This window comes from Macaca nemestrina, chromosome 12, assembly GCF_043159975.1.
Source record: "Macaca nemestrina isolate mMacNem1 chromosome 12, mMacNem.hap1, whole genome shotgun sequence".
Taxonomy (NCBI): domain Eukaryota; kingdom Metazoa; phylum Chordata; class Mammalia; order Primates; family Cercopithecidae; genus Macaca; species Macaca nemestrina.
The window spans coordinates 2,799,393-2,809,429 of NC_092136.1; the positions used below are offsets into that span (position 1 = coordinate 2,799,393).

Consider the following 10,037-nt stretch of genomic DNA (forward strand, 5'->3'; position numbering starts at 1 on the left):
CCTGAAAAAGCGCTGTGTTGGGGAGCAGCAGGCTCTCCCTTGCTCCCCCAGGGCCTGGGAAAATCAACCCACCTCCGCCCCCTGACCCCCAGGGCTGTAACCCGGTGCCTGGTAGCCCCACTGTGATAAACCGAAGCCCAGCACAGTTTGAGATTCGTCCTGAGTTGATTTATGCAGCCCCCCAGAACAGAGGCTGAAACTCTGGGCATCCTGGTGAAGCCACACCCAGCCGGCCTGGTCCCAGGCCCCCGGCACAGGGTCCCCTCCACTCCCAGCCGCTTCCCTTTCAGAGCCTGGACTGAGCTGGCAGGGACACCTGCTCAGGGCTCTGGACTTCCACTTTCTGGGCACTTGCATGCATGCCCAGCACCAACTCGCCCTTCTGAGAAAGCAATCCCTCCTCAGAGCAGAGAAGCCGTGGCTGAGATGGGCAGGAAGTGGTCAGGACCCACTGCGGAGGCACCAACTCCCCATGCTACCACCAGGGGTGCACCTGGACTCCTGGAAAGGGGTCGCGTCAGGGTGCAGCCCATCAAAGGCTTCCCAAGAGGCAAGAGGCAAGGAGAAGGGTCTTACTTTAAACAGCCAGCCTCAGGTGAGCACCAGAGATCAGGCCCAGACCTGTGGAGAGAAAAGGAGGCAATGGCCCCTGGCTACAGACAAGGACCCTGAGGCTGCCCTCTTCCCTCTGCATCAGTGACCTTTGGTTAGGCACTGCCTTTCTGTGTGGAAGGAGCAGGACTCAGTCCCAAGACCATTTGGCCACGCTATGCCCTTGGGACCAGCACGTGCTGGCACCCCGATCCCCCTGGGATTCTCTTCCAGGAAAAGGCTTGCATTCAGTTCACAGGGCTCTGCCAACACCAACCCTGTGCTGGCTGCCTGCAGCAGGCACCCTGTGGGGACCACATCCCTGGGCCTGGAGGAGCTGGCTGAGACAGAGGCGGGCCTGAGGCCAGGCCTTTGCCCGCTGCTGCTCCAGGCACTCCTGGAGGGCTCTGAGCATGCTCCTTGGGTCTCCCGGCTGCAGGGAGGACACTGACTCCCACCCCCAGGTGTCTGGTGCTTTGATTTTAATTATTTCTAGCCTTCCAGTGCCATCTCTTATCGCCCCCTCCCCCGCCCCCTAATAAAGGGCCAGCGCCCCCCGCCTTCCTCTAGCCTCCCTAACATATTAGAAGAATGTTTTTCCATTTCCTTTGATGTCTGTTACAAGTTGCATCTCATTTCCTGCTTGGGCATTTCTGACCTCGAGTGACTCCGGCCGCCATGGCTGCGTGGCTGGTCTGCTCCTCGTGCCCCGCCCAGACGCCAGCTTGAGAGGATTTGGTCCTCCATGTGCCGCCACCGCCAACTCAGTTTCCCCCTACCCTCCCCACTTTGTTTTCTGGGGCTCCAAGGGGGAGGTCAGGCCCTCAACCCTGTTTCCATGGGGAGGGCTCCTCACGGTGGGTTGCGGAGAGCGGCATCCCTCTATGGGGCGGGGAGGGCTCCTCACAGTGGCAGGGGGCGGGGGGGGCCATTCCTCTGTGGGGCTTCCTAAAGACCTGCATTCTTCCCTTCATTTTTCTGGGATTATTCCCCTTTCAGTGGTCGGCCCTGTTCACTCTGCCACCTCAGAGAGGGTGAACCCAGCGAGGTGTGACAGGAGGCTGGGGAGAGACCCCAGCACCTTGAGCACACAGGAGCCAGGGGGAGCCCGACAGAGCAGCAGGGGCTGGGGTCTTCTGAAGCCTGACTCCTTGGGACCCCAAAGAAGCAGGTGGAAAACTGAAAAAGAAAACCCGTCAAGTGAGCCACTGGAAAGCAAAGTAAGAGAAAATAAATGAGTTGTTTGACATAATTTAACTTGCTTGTTTTTCCATCTTCCTTCCTGCTCACCCCACCACCATCGCGGCCCCATCTAGTTGAGGCACACAGCTCTGGGCTTAAAGGAACCAAGGGGCGTGTCTCAGAGCAGTCTCCAAGTTGGGTGCTGGAACTGAAGAAATGCAGAGAGGTCAGCGGCTGTGAGAGAGGTTTGCATAAGAAAACAGACAAGACAGAACTTGGTTTTGTCGTTTTTTTTGTTTTGTTTTGTTTTGTTTGTGTATTTTGGTTTTTTTTTTTTAGATAGAATTTTGCTCTTGTTGCCCAGGCTGGAGTGCAATGGCGTGATCTCGGCCCACTGCAACCTCCACCTCCTGGGTTCAAGCGATTCTCCTGCCTCAGCCTCCCTCCCGAGTAGCTGGGATTACAGGCGCCCGCCACCACGCTCAGTTAATATTTCTTTTGTAACTTTAGTAGAGACAGGGTTTCGCCATGCTGGCCAGGCTGGTCTCGAACTCCTGACCTCAGGTGATCTGCCCGCCTGAGCCTCCCAAAGTACCGACTGGGATTACAGGCACGAGCCACCACGCGCGGCCAGTTTTGCCTTAAAACCACAGCTAGACTCCTCCACAGGGACCAGGACCCAGGCCATGTCTGTCCTGGCTGCAGAGGTGGGTCAGCCCTGTACAGTGCTCTCTGGAAGAGAATCAGGGAGCAGTGTGGCCCCTGCACAGAGGCACCTGACTGGCCGTTGGCCTACTGGTAGCCTCCAAGGGTGGATGCAAGGTATCTCAGTCCATTTGTGCCACTGTAACAAAATACCTGAGACTCGGTGATTTATTTTTTATTTTTCTATTTTTTATTTATTTATTTGTTTTTGAGATGGAGTTTTGCTGTTGCTGCCCAGATTGGAGTGCAATGGCACAATCTCGGCTCACTGCAACCTCCGCCTCCCAGGTTCAAGCGATTCTCCTGCCTCAGCCTCCTGAGTAGCTGGGATTACAGGCATGTGCCACCACACTCGGCTAATTTTGTATTTGTAGTAGAGATGAGGATTCTCCATGTTTGCCAGGCTGGTCTCAAACTCCTGACCTCAGGTAATCCACCCACCTCGGCCTTCCAAAGTGCTGGAATTACAGGTGTGAGCCACTGTGCCTGGCTACTTTTCTAATTTTAGTAGAGATGGGCTCTCTCCATGTTGGTCAGGCTGATCTCAAACTCCTGACCTCAGGTGATCAACGAGACTGGGTGATTTATAAATAATAGAAATGTATTTCTCACAGTTCCAGAGGCTGGGAAGCCCAAGATCAAGGTGCCAGGGCAATCAGGGTCTGGTGAGGGCTCTCTGCTTCCGAGATGGCACTGTGTTGTAAGTAAGCGAACGCTTCATGAAACCTCTTTTATAAAAGCCTTAATCTCACTCAGAGGGAGGAACCCTCAGGCTTAATCACCTCCTAAAGACCCTAGTTCTTTGTGTGTGTGTGTGTGTGAGACAGAGTCTTGCTCTGTCACCTAGGCTGGAATACAGTGGTATCATCTCAGCTCACTGCAACCTCCACCTCCTGGGTTCAAGCAGTTCTCCCTGCCTCAGCCTTCCAAGTACCTGGGATAACAGGCGCCCACCACCACGTCCAGTTAATTTTCGTATTTTTAGTAGAACTGGGGTTTCACCATGTTGGCTAGGCTGGTCTCGAACTCCTGACCTCAGGTGATCTGCCCACCACAACCTCCCAAAGTGCTAGGATTACAGGCGTGAGCCACTGTGCCTGGCCCTTTTTTTTTTTGTGTGTGTGTGTGTGTGTGTGTGTGTGTGTGTGACAGGATCTGGCTCTCTGGCTCTGTCAGCCAGGTTGGAGTACAGTGGCATGGTCACGGCTCACTGCAACCTCCACCTCCCAGGCTTGAGTGATCCTCCCATCTCAGCCTCCTGACTAGCATGCACCACCACACCTGGCTAATTTTTCTTTTTTTTGTAGAGAAAAGTTCTCCCTGTGTTGCCCAGGCTGGTCTCAAAATCCTGGGCTCAAGCAATTCGCTCACCTCAGCCTCCCAAAGTGCTGAGATCACAGGCTTGAGCTACTGCGCCCAGTTTCCCACTTACGTTAACACTATCACATTGGCCGGTAAGTTTCAGACATGAATTCCGGAGGGGACATAGTCAAACCCAGCACCAGGTCTCAGGTGTCCTTACTTCTCCCTCTGCAATTCTGGCTTCACCACATCCCCTCAGGTATAGGGCCCTGTTGTCCGGACCACGTGCTTCTTCCCAGGACTGAGTGGGAAGTGCTGGGGTTGCATAATAAAAACCCATGTGACTATATGACCATTAAAATGAATAGCCCCAGAGCACTGGGGAGTGGGTACCGGGGCTCCCTGCTACCCAGACAGACCAGTTAAGGTCTTCCAGGCCTGGATGTAGGCCAGGCTACAGGGAGGGAATCAGCACCCAGCTAGAGCAGAAGGGTCTGAAGGAACCAAAAGGGGTTCTGGGGCAAATCTCAAACCATGGGCAATCTTCATTCAAACACTCAGGGAACATTCGAGCTAGACAGGCCCCCAAAGACTCTGATCCTGTGTTCCCCTTTCAGTGAGGGAAAATTGAGGCCCAGGGAGGCTTCTGCACCCTAGACAGCCTCCACCCTTTAGAGGGATCAGTGAGGGAAAGTCGGACCCCAGCAAAATGGAGAAAGTCCCAAATTGGAGACAATCAGAAAGACAGCACCAGTGCAGACCATAAACCAGCGCCCCACCTGCTCCAAGCTGGGCTCCAGTCTCCTAAGGATGAGCTGGGCCCATGCAAACTCCCTTCTTTTTCCTGTGCAAACACAAAACTTGTGTTTCCTGCATGTGGGCCACCAGGCAACCACCCTCTGACTCGAACCCCTGCCCACAGACCCCAGTACCACCCAATGATTGGCCGGGGGCACCCCCAAAGGATCCGACCATGCCAAAAGTAGCCACAGGCAGATGACAGTGTCAAAGGGAAGGGGAAAAAGTGGTTTTTGTTCATGCGGACCATAGGAGTGAAGGCTGGAGCGCTCCCAAAGGCAAGTCCGTGTGGCTAAGAATGCGAGCAGGGCTCCCCAGCTGGCCTGGCTCCCACTGTCTGTGCATTATTGTGTGCGTGTGTGGCATTTCCACTTGGATTACTATTTCAGCTCTCAAAATTGGACCAGTGGCTCACAAGAGGATCCATGAAGCAGCAACATATTGAGCCATCAGGATTTCAGGGTGAACATGGGATGTCCTCTACATGCAGGGACTGTCCACCAAGTGTGACACTGGATGCAGGATGACCTGGACTTGTCCCAGGTGCATGGTCTCTTAAGACACTTGGCTGGATGGTGGCATGAGGCCAGCAGTGGTTTTGTGTCATTTGCAAGTAAAGCCCAGGGCCTTCCCTGGAAGCTGGCGTTGTACTAGAATGAGTAGAAAGGGACGCTTTCCAGGACAAAGCTGATGTGCACCACACTGAAGATGGGAAAGAGCCCACGCTGTCTCTTCCTGTCCACGTTGCATTTGTAAGAATGAAACTTGCCTGAGTTGCATGGAGGAAGTTGCAGGTGGGAGGATGCTGTGTCTGGGATCTGCTTTTTCCGTTGTTGGTTTTTTTCAGTAGAGACAGGGTCTTGCTATGTTGCTCAGGCTGGTCTCCAACTCCTGGGCTCTAGCAATCATCCTACCTCAACCTCCCAAGGTGCTGGGATTACAGGCATCAGCCACTGTGCTCAGCCAGGGATCTGCTTTATGAAACTGCAGAAAGGAAAAAAAGTAAAAGTAGAGGTGGGAAACAGATTGACAAGATTGGAAAAATGTTAATGATAGTTGAAACTGGCTGGTGATATACTATTCTATTGCTTTTGTGTATATTTGCAAATTTCCATAAGAATGCTTTGTAAAGAAGTAGAAGTGATACTGTTACATATTGCTGAGAAAATGTAAAACCAAATACAAAGTTAACAAAAAGAGAGAAATTATCTTTATGTACATATAGACAATATATGCACACATACATGTGTGCATGCATACACATTATGTGTACATATGTATGTCTATAACATATAGACACGTACATGTTATATACATGCACATACAATAAAAGAAGGCAGAAAGGCTGTGGGCAGATACCTGATCAAGAGTTTTTGTGACATCATCACAGTGGCCTTGCAGCCCTTACTCAGGGGTCCTTGCTGACATGAACTCACAGCAGTGTGCCTCTCACCTAGGCCTGCATCTTTCTAATTCGCCAGATAGGAAGCCACTCCTGGCACTTGGTCAGTTCAAACACAAGAAGTGTTTGATGATTTTTTAATTCTGTTAATTACTGAAAATCCATGCTAGAGGAAAAAAATTGTTTTTGTTTTGAATTTACTTATTTATTGAGACAGAGTCTTGCTCTACCGCCCAGGCTGGAATGCAGTGGTGTGATCACGACTCACTGCAGACTTGACCTCCCAGGCTCAAGCAATCCTCCCATCTCAGCCCCCTGAGGTTACAGCCTCAGTGCCTGTAACTACAGGTACACGCCACCGCACCCAGCTAATTTTTATATTTTTTGTAGAGACAGGGTCTCACTATATTGCCTAAGTTGGTCTCAAACTTCGGAGCTCAAGTGATCCTCACAGCTTGGCCTCCCAAAATGCTGGGATAATAGGCTGTTTTGAATTCAGGTAACAATTGCTTGTGGGTCCTGAAGTAAACCCCCCAAAACGTTCTGGCTATCAATCAATAACCAGGGTTGGGTTCTGTAAGGAAAGATGGCTGCAAACCCTTTGCCACTCAAGCAGAGCAGATCCCCCTCCCATGAATCTGGGATGGGCTCAGTAGCTTGCTTGATTAATCAAATGAGGCAGACGTGATGCTGCATAGCTTCTGAGGCCGGGTCTCTAGAGCTGCTCCTCGGCCTCCTGGAACACCTGCTCTTGAAACCCAGCTGCCATGCTGTGAGGAAGCCCAAGCAGGCCTGTGGAGGGAGCCACAGGCAGCAGCTCCCAGGGCTCTGCCAGGCATGGGAATGGGCCATCTTGGAAGTTGAGTCCCCAACCCCAATCGAACTACTCTAGCTGACACCCCACAACACAGAGGCAAGCTATCCTGCCAACTGTTCCCAAATCTCTGATATAATCACAGGTATAAATAAAACCATTTTTTTTTGGTTTTGTTTTTGAGGTGGAGTCTCACTGTCGCCCAGGCTGGAGTGCAGTGACGCGATCTCAGCTCACTGCAAGCTCCGCCTCCTGGGTTCAGGCCATTCTCTAGCCTCAGCCTCCCAAGTAGCTGGGACTACAGGGGCCCACCACCACGCCCGGCTGGTTTTTTGTATTTTTTTAGTAGAGACGGGGTTTCACCACGTTAGCCAGGATGGTCTCCATCTCCTGACCTCGTGATCCGCCCACCTCGGCCTCCCAAAAGTGCTGGGATTCCAGGCGTGAGCCACCGCACCTGGCTAAAACCACTGTTTTAAACCACAAAGTGTTGGGATAGTTGTTTACTTGGCAGGAGATCATTAGAACAGGTGTTATCATGCTAACAGAAGAGAAGGTACTGGCTGCCTGTCCACACCTGACTTCATGCCTCAGTGTTGAACAGTAGAGTAGTGGCTGTGATTTGAGGCAGAAGGGAATGGTGAGTACACACAGCTGTCAGACACTGAAGCAGGCAAGCCCTGCTGAGAAAGTCCTGCCCCTGAGGGCTTTCAAGTAACAGCTAAGATCCTGGTCTTCTTCCTGATGCCACGAGGTCATCAGAGCCCATTTTCATTTTTTATTCCAAGGGGCTTACCCATGGAGCAGATCTTGGTGATATAATCAATATCTCAGATGCCCCTAAAACAACCACTCCAGGGCTTAAATAACACAATTTTTAGTTTTCAGAATAAGCAACTGAGATTTTTTTTTTTTTTTTTTTTTTTTTTTTTTTGAGACGGAGTCTCACTCTGTTGCCCAGACTGGAGTGCAGTGGTGCGATCTTGGCTCACTGCAACCTCTGCCTCCCGGGTTCAAGCGATTCTCCTGCCTCAGCCTCCCAAGTAGCTGGGATTACAGGCACGTGCCACCACGTCCGGCTAATTTTTTGTATTTTTAGTAGAGATGGGGTTTCACTGTGTTAGCCAGGATGATCTTGATCTCTTGACCTTGTGATCTGACCACCTTGGCCTCCCAAAGTGCTGGGATTACAGGTGTGAGCCACTGCACCCGGCTTTTTTTTTTTGGACAGGGTCTTGCTCGAACTGTCGCTCAGGCTGGAGAATACAGTGATGCAGTTGATCATGGCTCACTGCAATCTCCACTTCCCAAGCTCAAGTGATACTCCCACCTCAGTCCCCCGAGTAGCTGGGACCACAGGTGCACACACACCACCAAGCCTGGCTAATTTTTAAAACTTTTGTAGAGATAGAGTCTCGCTATATTGCCCCAAGCTGGTCTCAAACTCCTGCTCTCAAGCGACCCTCCCACCTCAGCCTCCCAAAGTGCTTGGATTACAGGTGTGAGCATCCACACCCAGCCAGGATTTCTTAAGGATGCTGGAGTGTGGGCAGCCAGCTCCATCTCTGAGACTTTGACCCTTCCCCAAATCACAATCATTTTATTCCTTCGTCAAAGAAAAAAAAAAGATGACTTACTAGACACTTGTTAAGGCACACACCACACACAAAACTACAGTATAGTAGGACAGTTGGTAACCAAGAGAGAACTCAGGATCTGTCACTACCAGCTGGAAACACCTGACCTCCAGCCTGCAAATGTGACAAGCTGGAACAACACCAGCAGGACACTGAACACAGCTTGCACGGTTGAGTCTCTGCGTCATTTCTGGACATGTGGCCAAGTAACCAGAACAACTTGAAATGGCACCAAGCCTTTGCTGTCATTCCCATAAACTTCTAACAGTGAGCTGGGTCTTGGGTCTTCAAAGAACCTGTCTCTGTCAGCTTATCTTATGCTGTGTAACAAACAGGCCCAAAGCTCTTGGTGGCATACACCAAGCATGGTGGATCTCTCACTCACCACGATGGCCCCTATGCTGGAGGGCTGGGGTTGTGCTCCATTTTCTCTTTTGGAAGGAGCAGCCCCTGTCTGAGATCTCACTTGTCTCACAGCAGAGGGATGAAATGGCAGGACACTGGCTTTGATGGGCTCCATTCAGCAATGGTACATGCCAAGTGGGTTACATTTCACTGCCCAGAGCAAGTTACATGGCCACGTCTGATATTGATGTGTGGGAAATGCAGAATCTTCCTGCAGTTGGGGAGGCAGATATTGGGACAATATGCAATTCATTACAGGGCCAGCTGGATGAAGAATGGCCAAGGGCCCAGGCTCTTCATCCCGAGCCAGGCCGAACCAGCCGAGGCCCTGAGATCAAGCCACGGTCATCAGTGTTCGTTTGGAATTATGCCTTGTCCTTGTTGCATCCACATTGTAGTAGGGTTTCTGTTTTTTAATTCATCTGAAATTGGTGGTTGGTGTGGTCCACAGATGAGAAACAGGAACTCTCAACGCTGCCCTTCAACAGGAGCTGCAGTGGGAACACAAATGGTGCAGCCACTTTGGAAGATGGTTTGGTGGTTTCTTACAAAACTAAATGTACCCTTCACATATGATCCATCGCACACCATCCAGCAATTGTACTTCTTGGTATTTGCCCAAATGAGTTGAAAACTTGCATCTACACAAAAACCTGCACGTGGATATTGATAGCAGCTTTATTCATTATTGCCAAAACCTGGAAGCCTTCAGGAGGTGAGTGGCTAAACAAACTGTGGTGCATCCAGTCAGTGGAATATTATTCAGTGCTAAAAAGAAATGAGCTCAAGTCATGGAAAGACATGGAAGAACCTTAAGTATTATTAAGTCGAAGAAGCTGATCTGAAAAGGCTGATGCTGTATGAGTCCAACTCTATGACATTATAGAAAAGGCAAAACTACGAAGACAGTAAAAGGATCAGTGGTTGCAGGAGTTTGGGAGGACGGAGGGATGAATAGGTGGAGCACAGAGGATTTTGAGGGCAGTGAAACTACCTTGTACGATACTGTAATGGTGGATACAGGACAGTAAGCATCTGTCCAAACCCATAGAATGTACAGCACTGAGAATGGACCCTCATGTAACCCATGGACTTCAGTTAATAATATTGAATCAAAAAATAGCAAACAATAAAACAGTGCTCTTCAGACACCATCACCTGCTGTGTCACCTGCTGGGAGCTGGAGGAGGGGCTTCCTAGC

At 50.8% G+C, this 10,037-nt stretch overlaps 2 long non-coding RNA genes across 2 annotated transcripts; one reads left to right on the forward strand and one right to left on the reverse strand.

Moving 5' to 3' along the window:
* Window positions 1-312: 312 nt before the first annotated feature.
* LOC105469766 (uncharacterized) lies at window positions 313-1,843 on the forward strand. The gene is made up of 2 exons (XR_980061.3): window positions 313-595; window positions 1,591-1,843. It is a non-coding gene; the product is annotated as an uncharacterized lncRNA (long non-coding RNA).
* Window positions 1,844-3,600: 1,757 nt separating this feature from the next.
* On the reverse strand, window positions 3,601-10,037 carry LOC139357400 (uncharacterized). Its single transcript, XR_011610415.1, has 2 exons — window positions 8,817-10,037; window positions 3,601-5,562 (listed from the first exon to the last, which is right to left on the reverse strand). It is a non-coding gene; the product is annotated as an uncharacterized lncRNA (long non-coding RNA).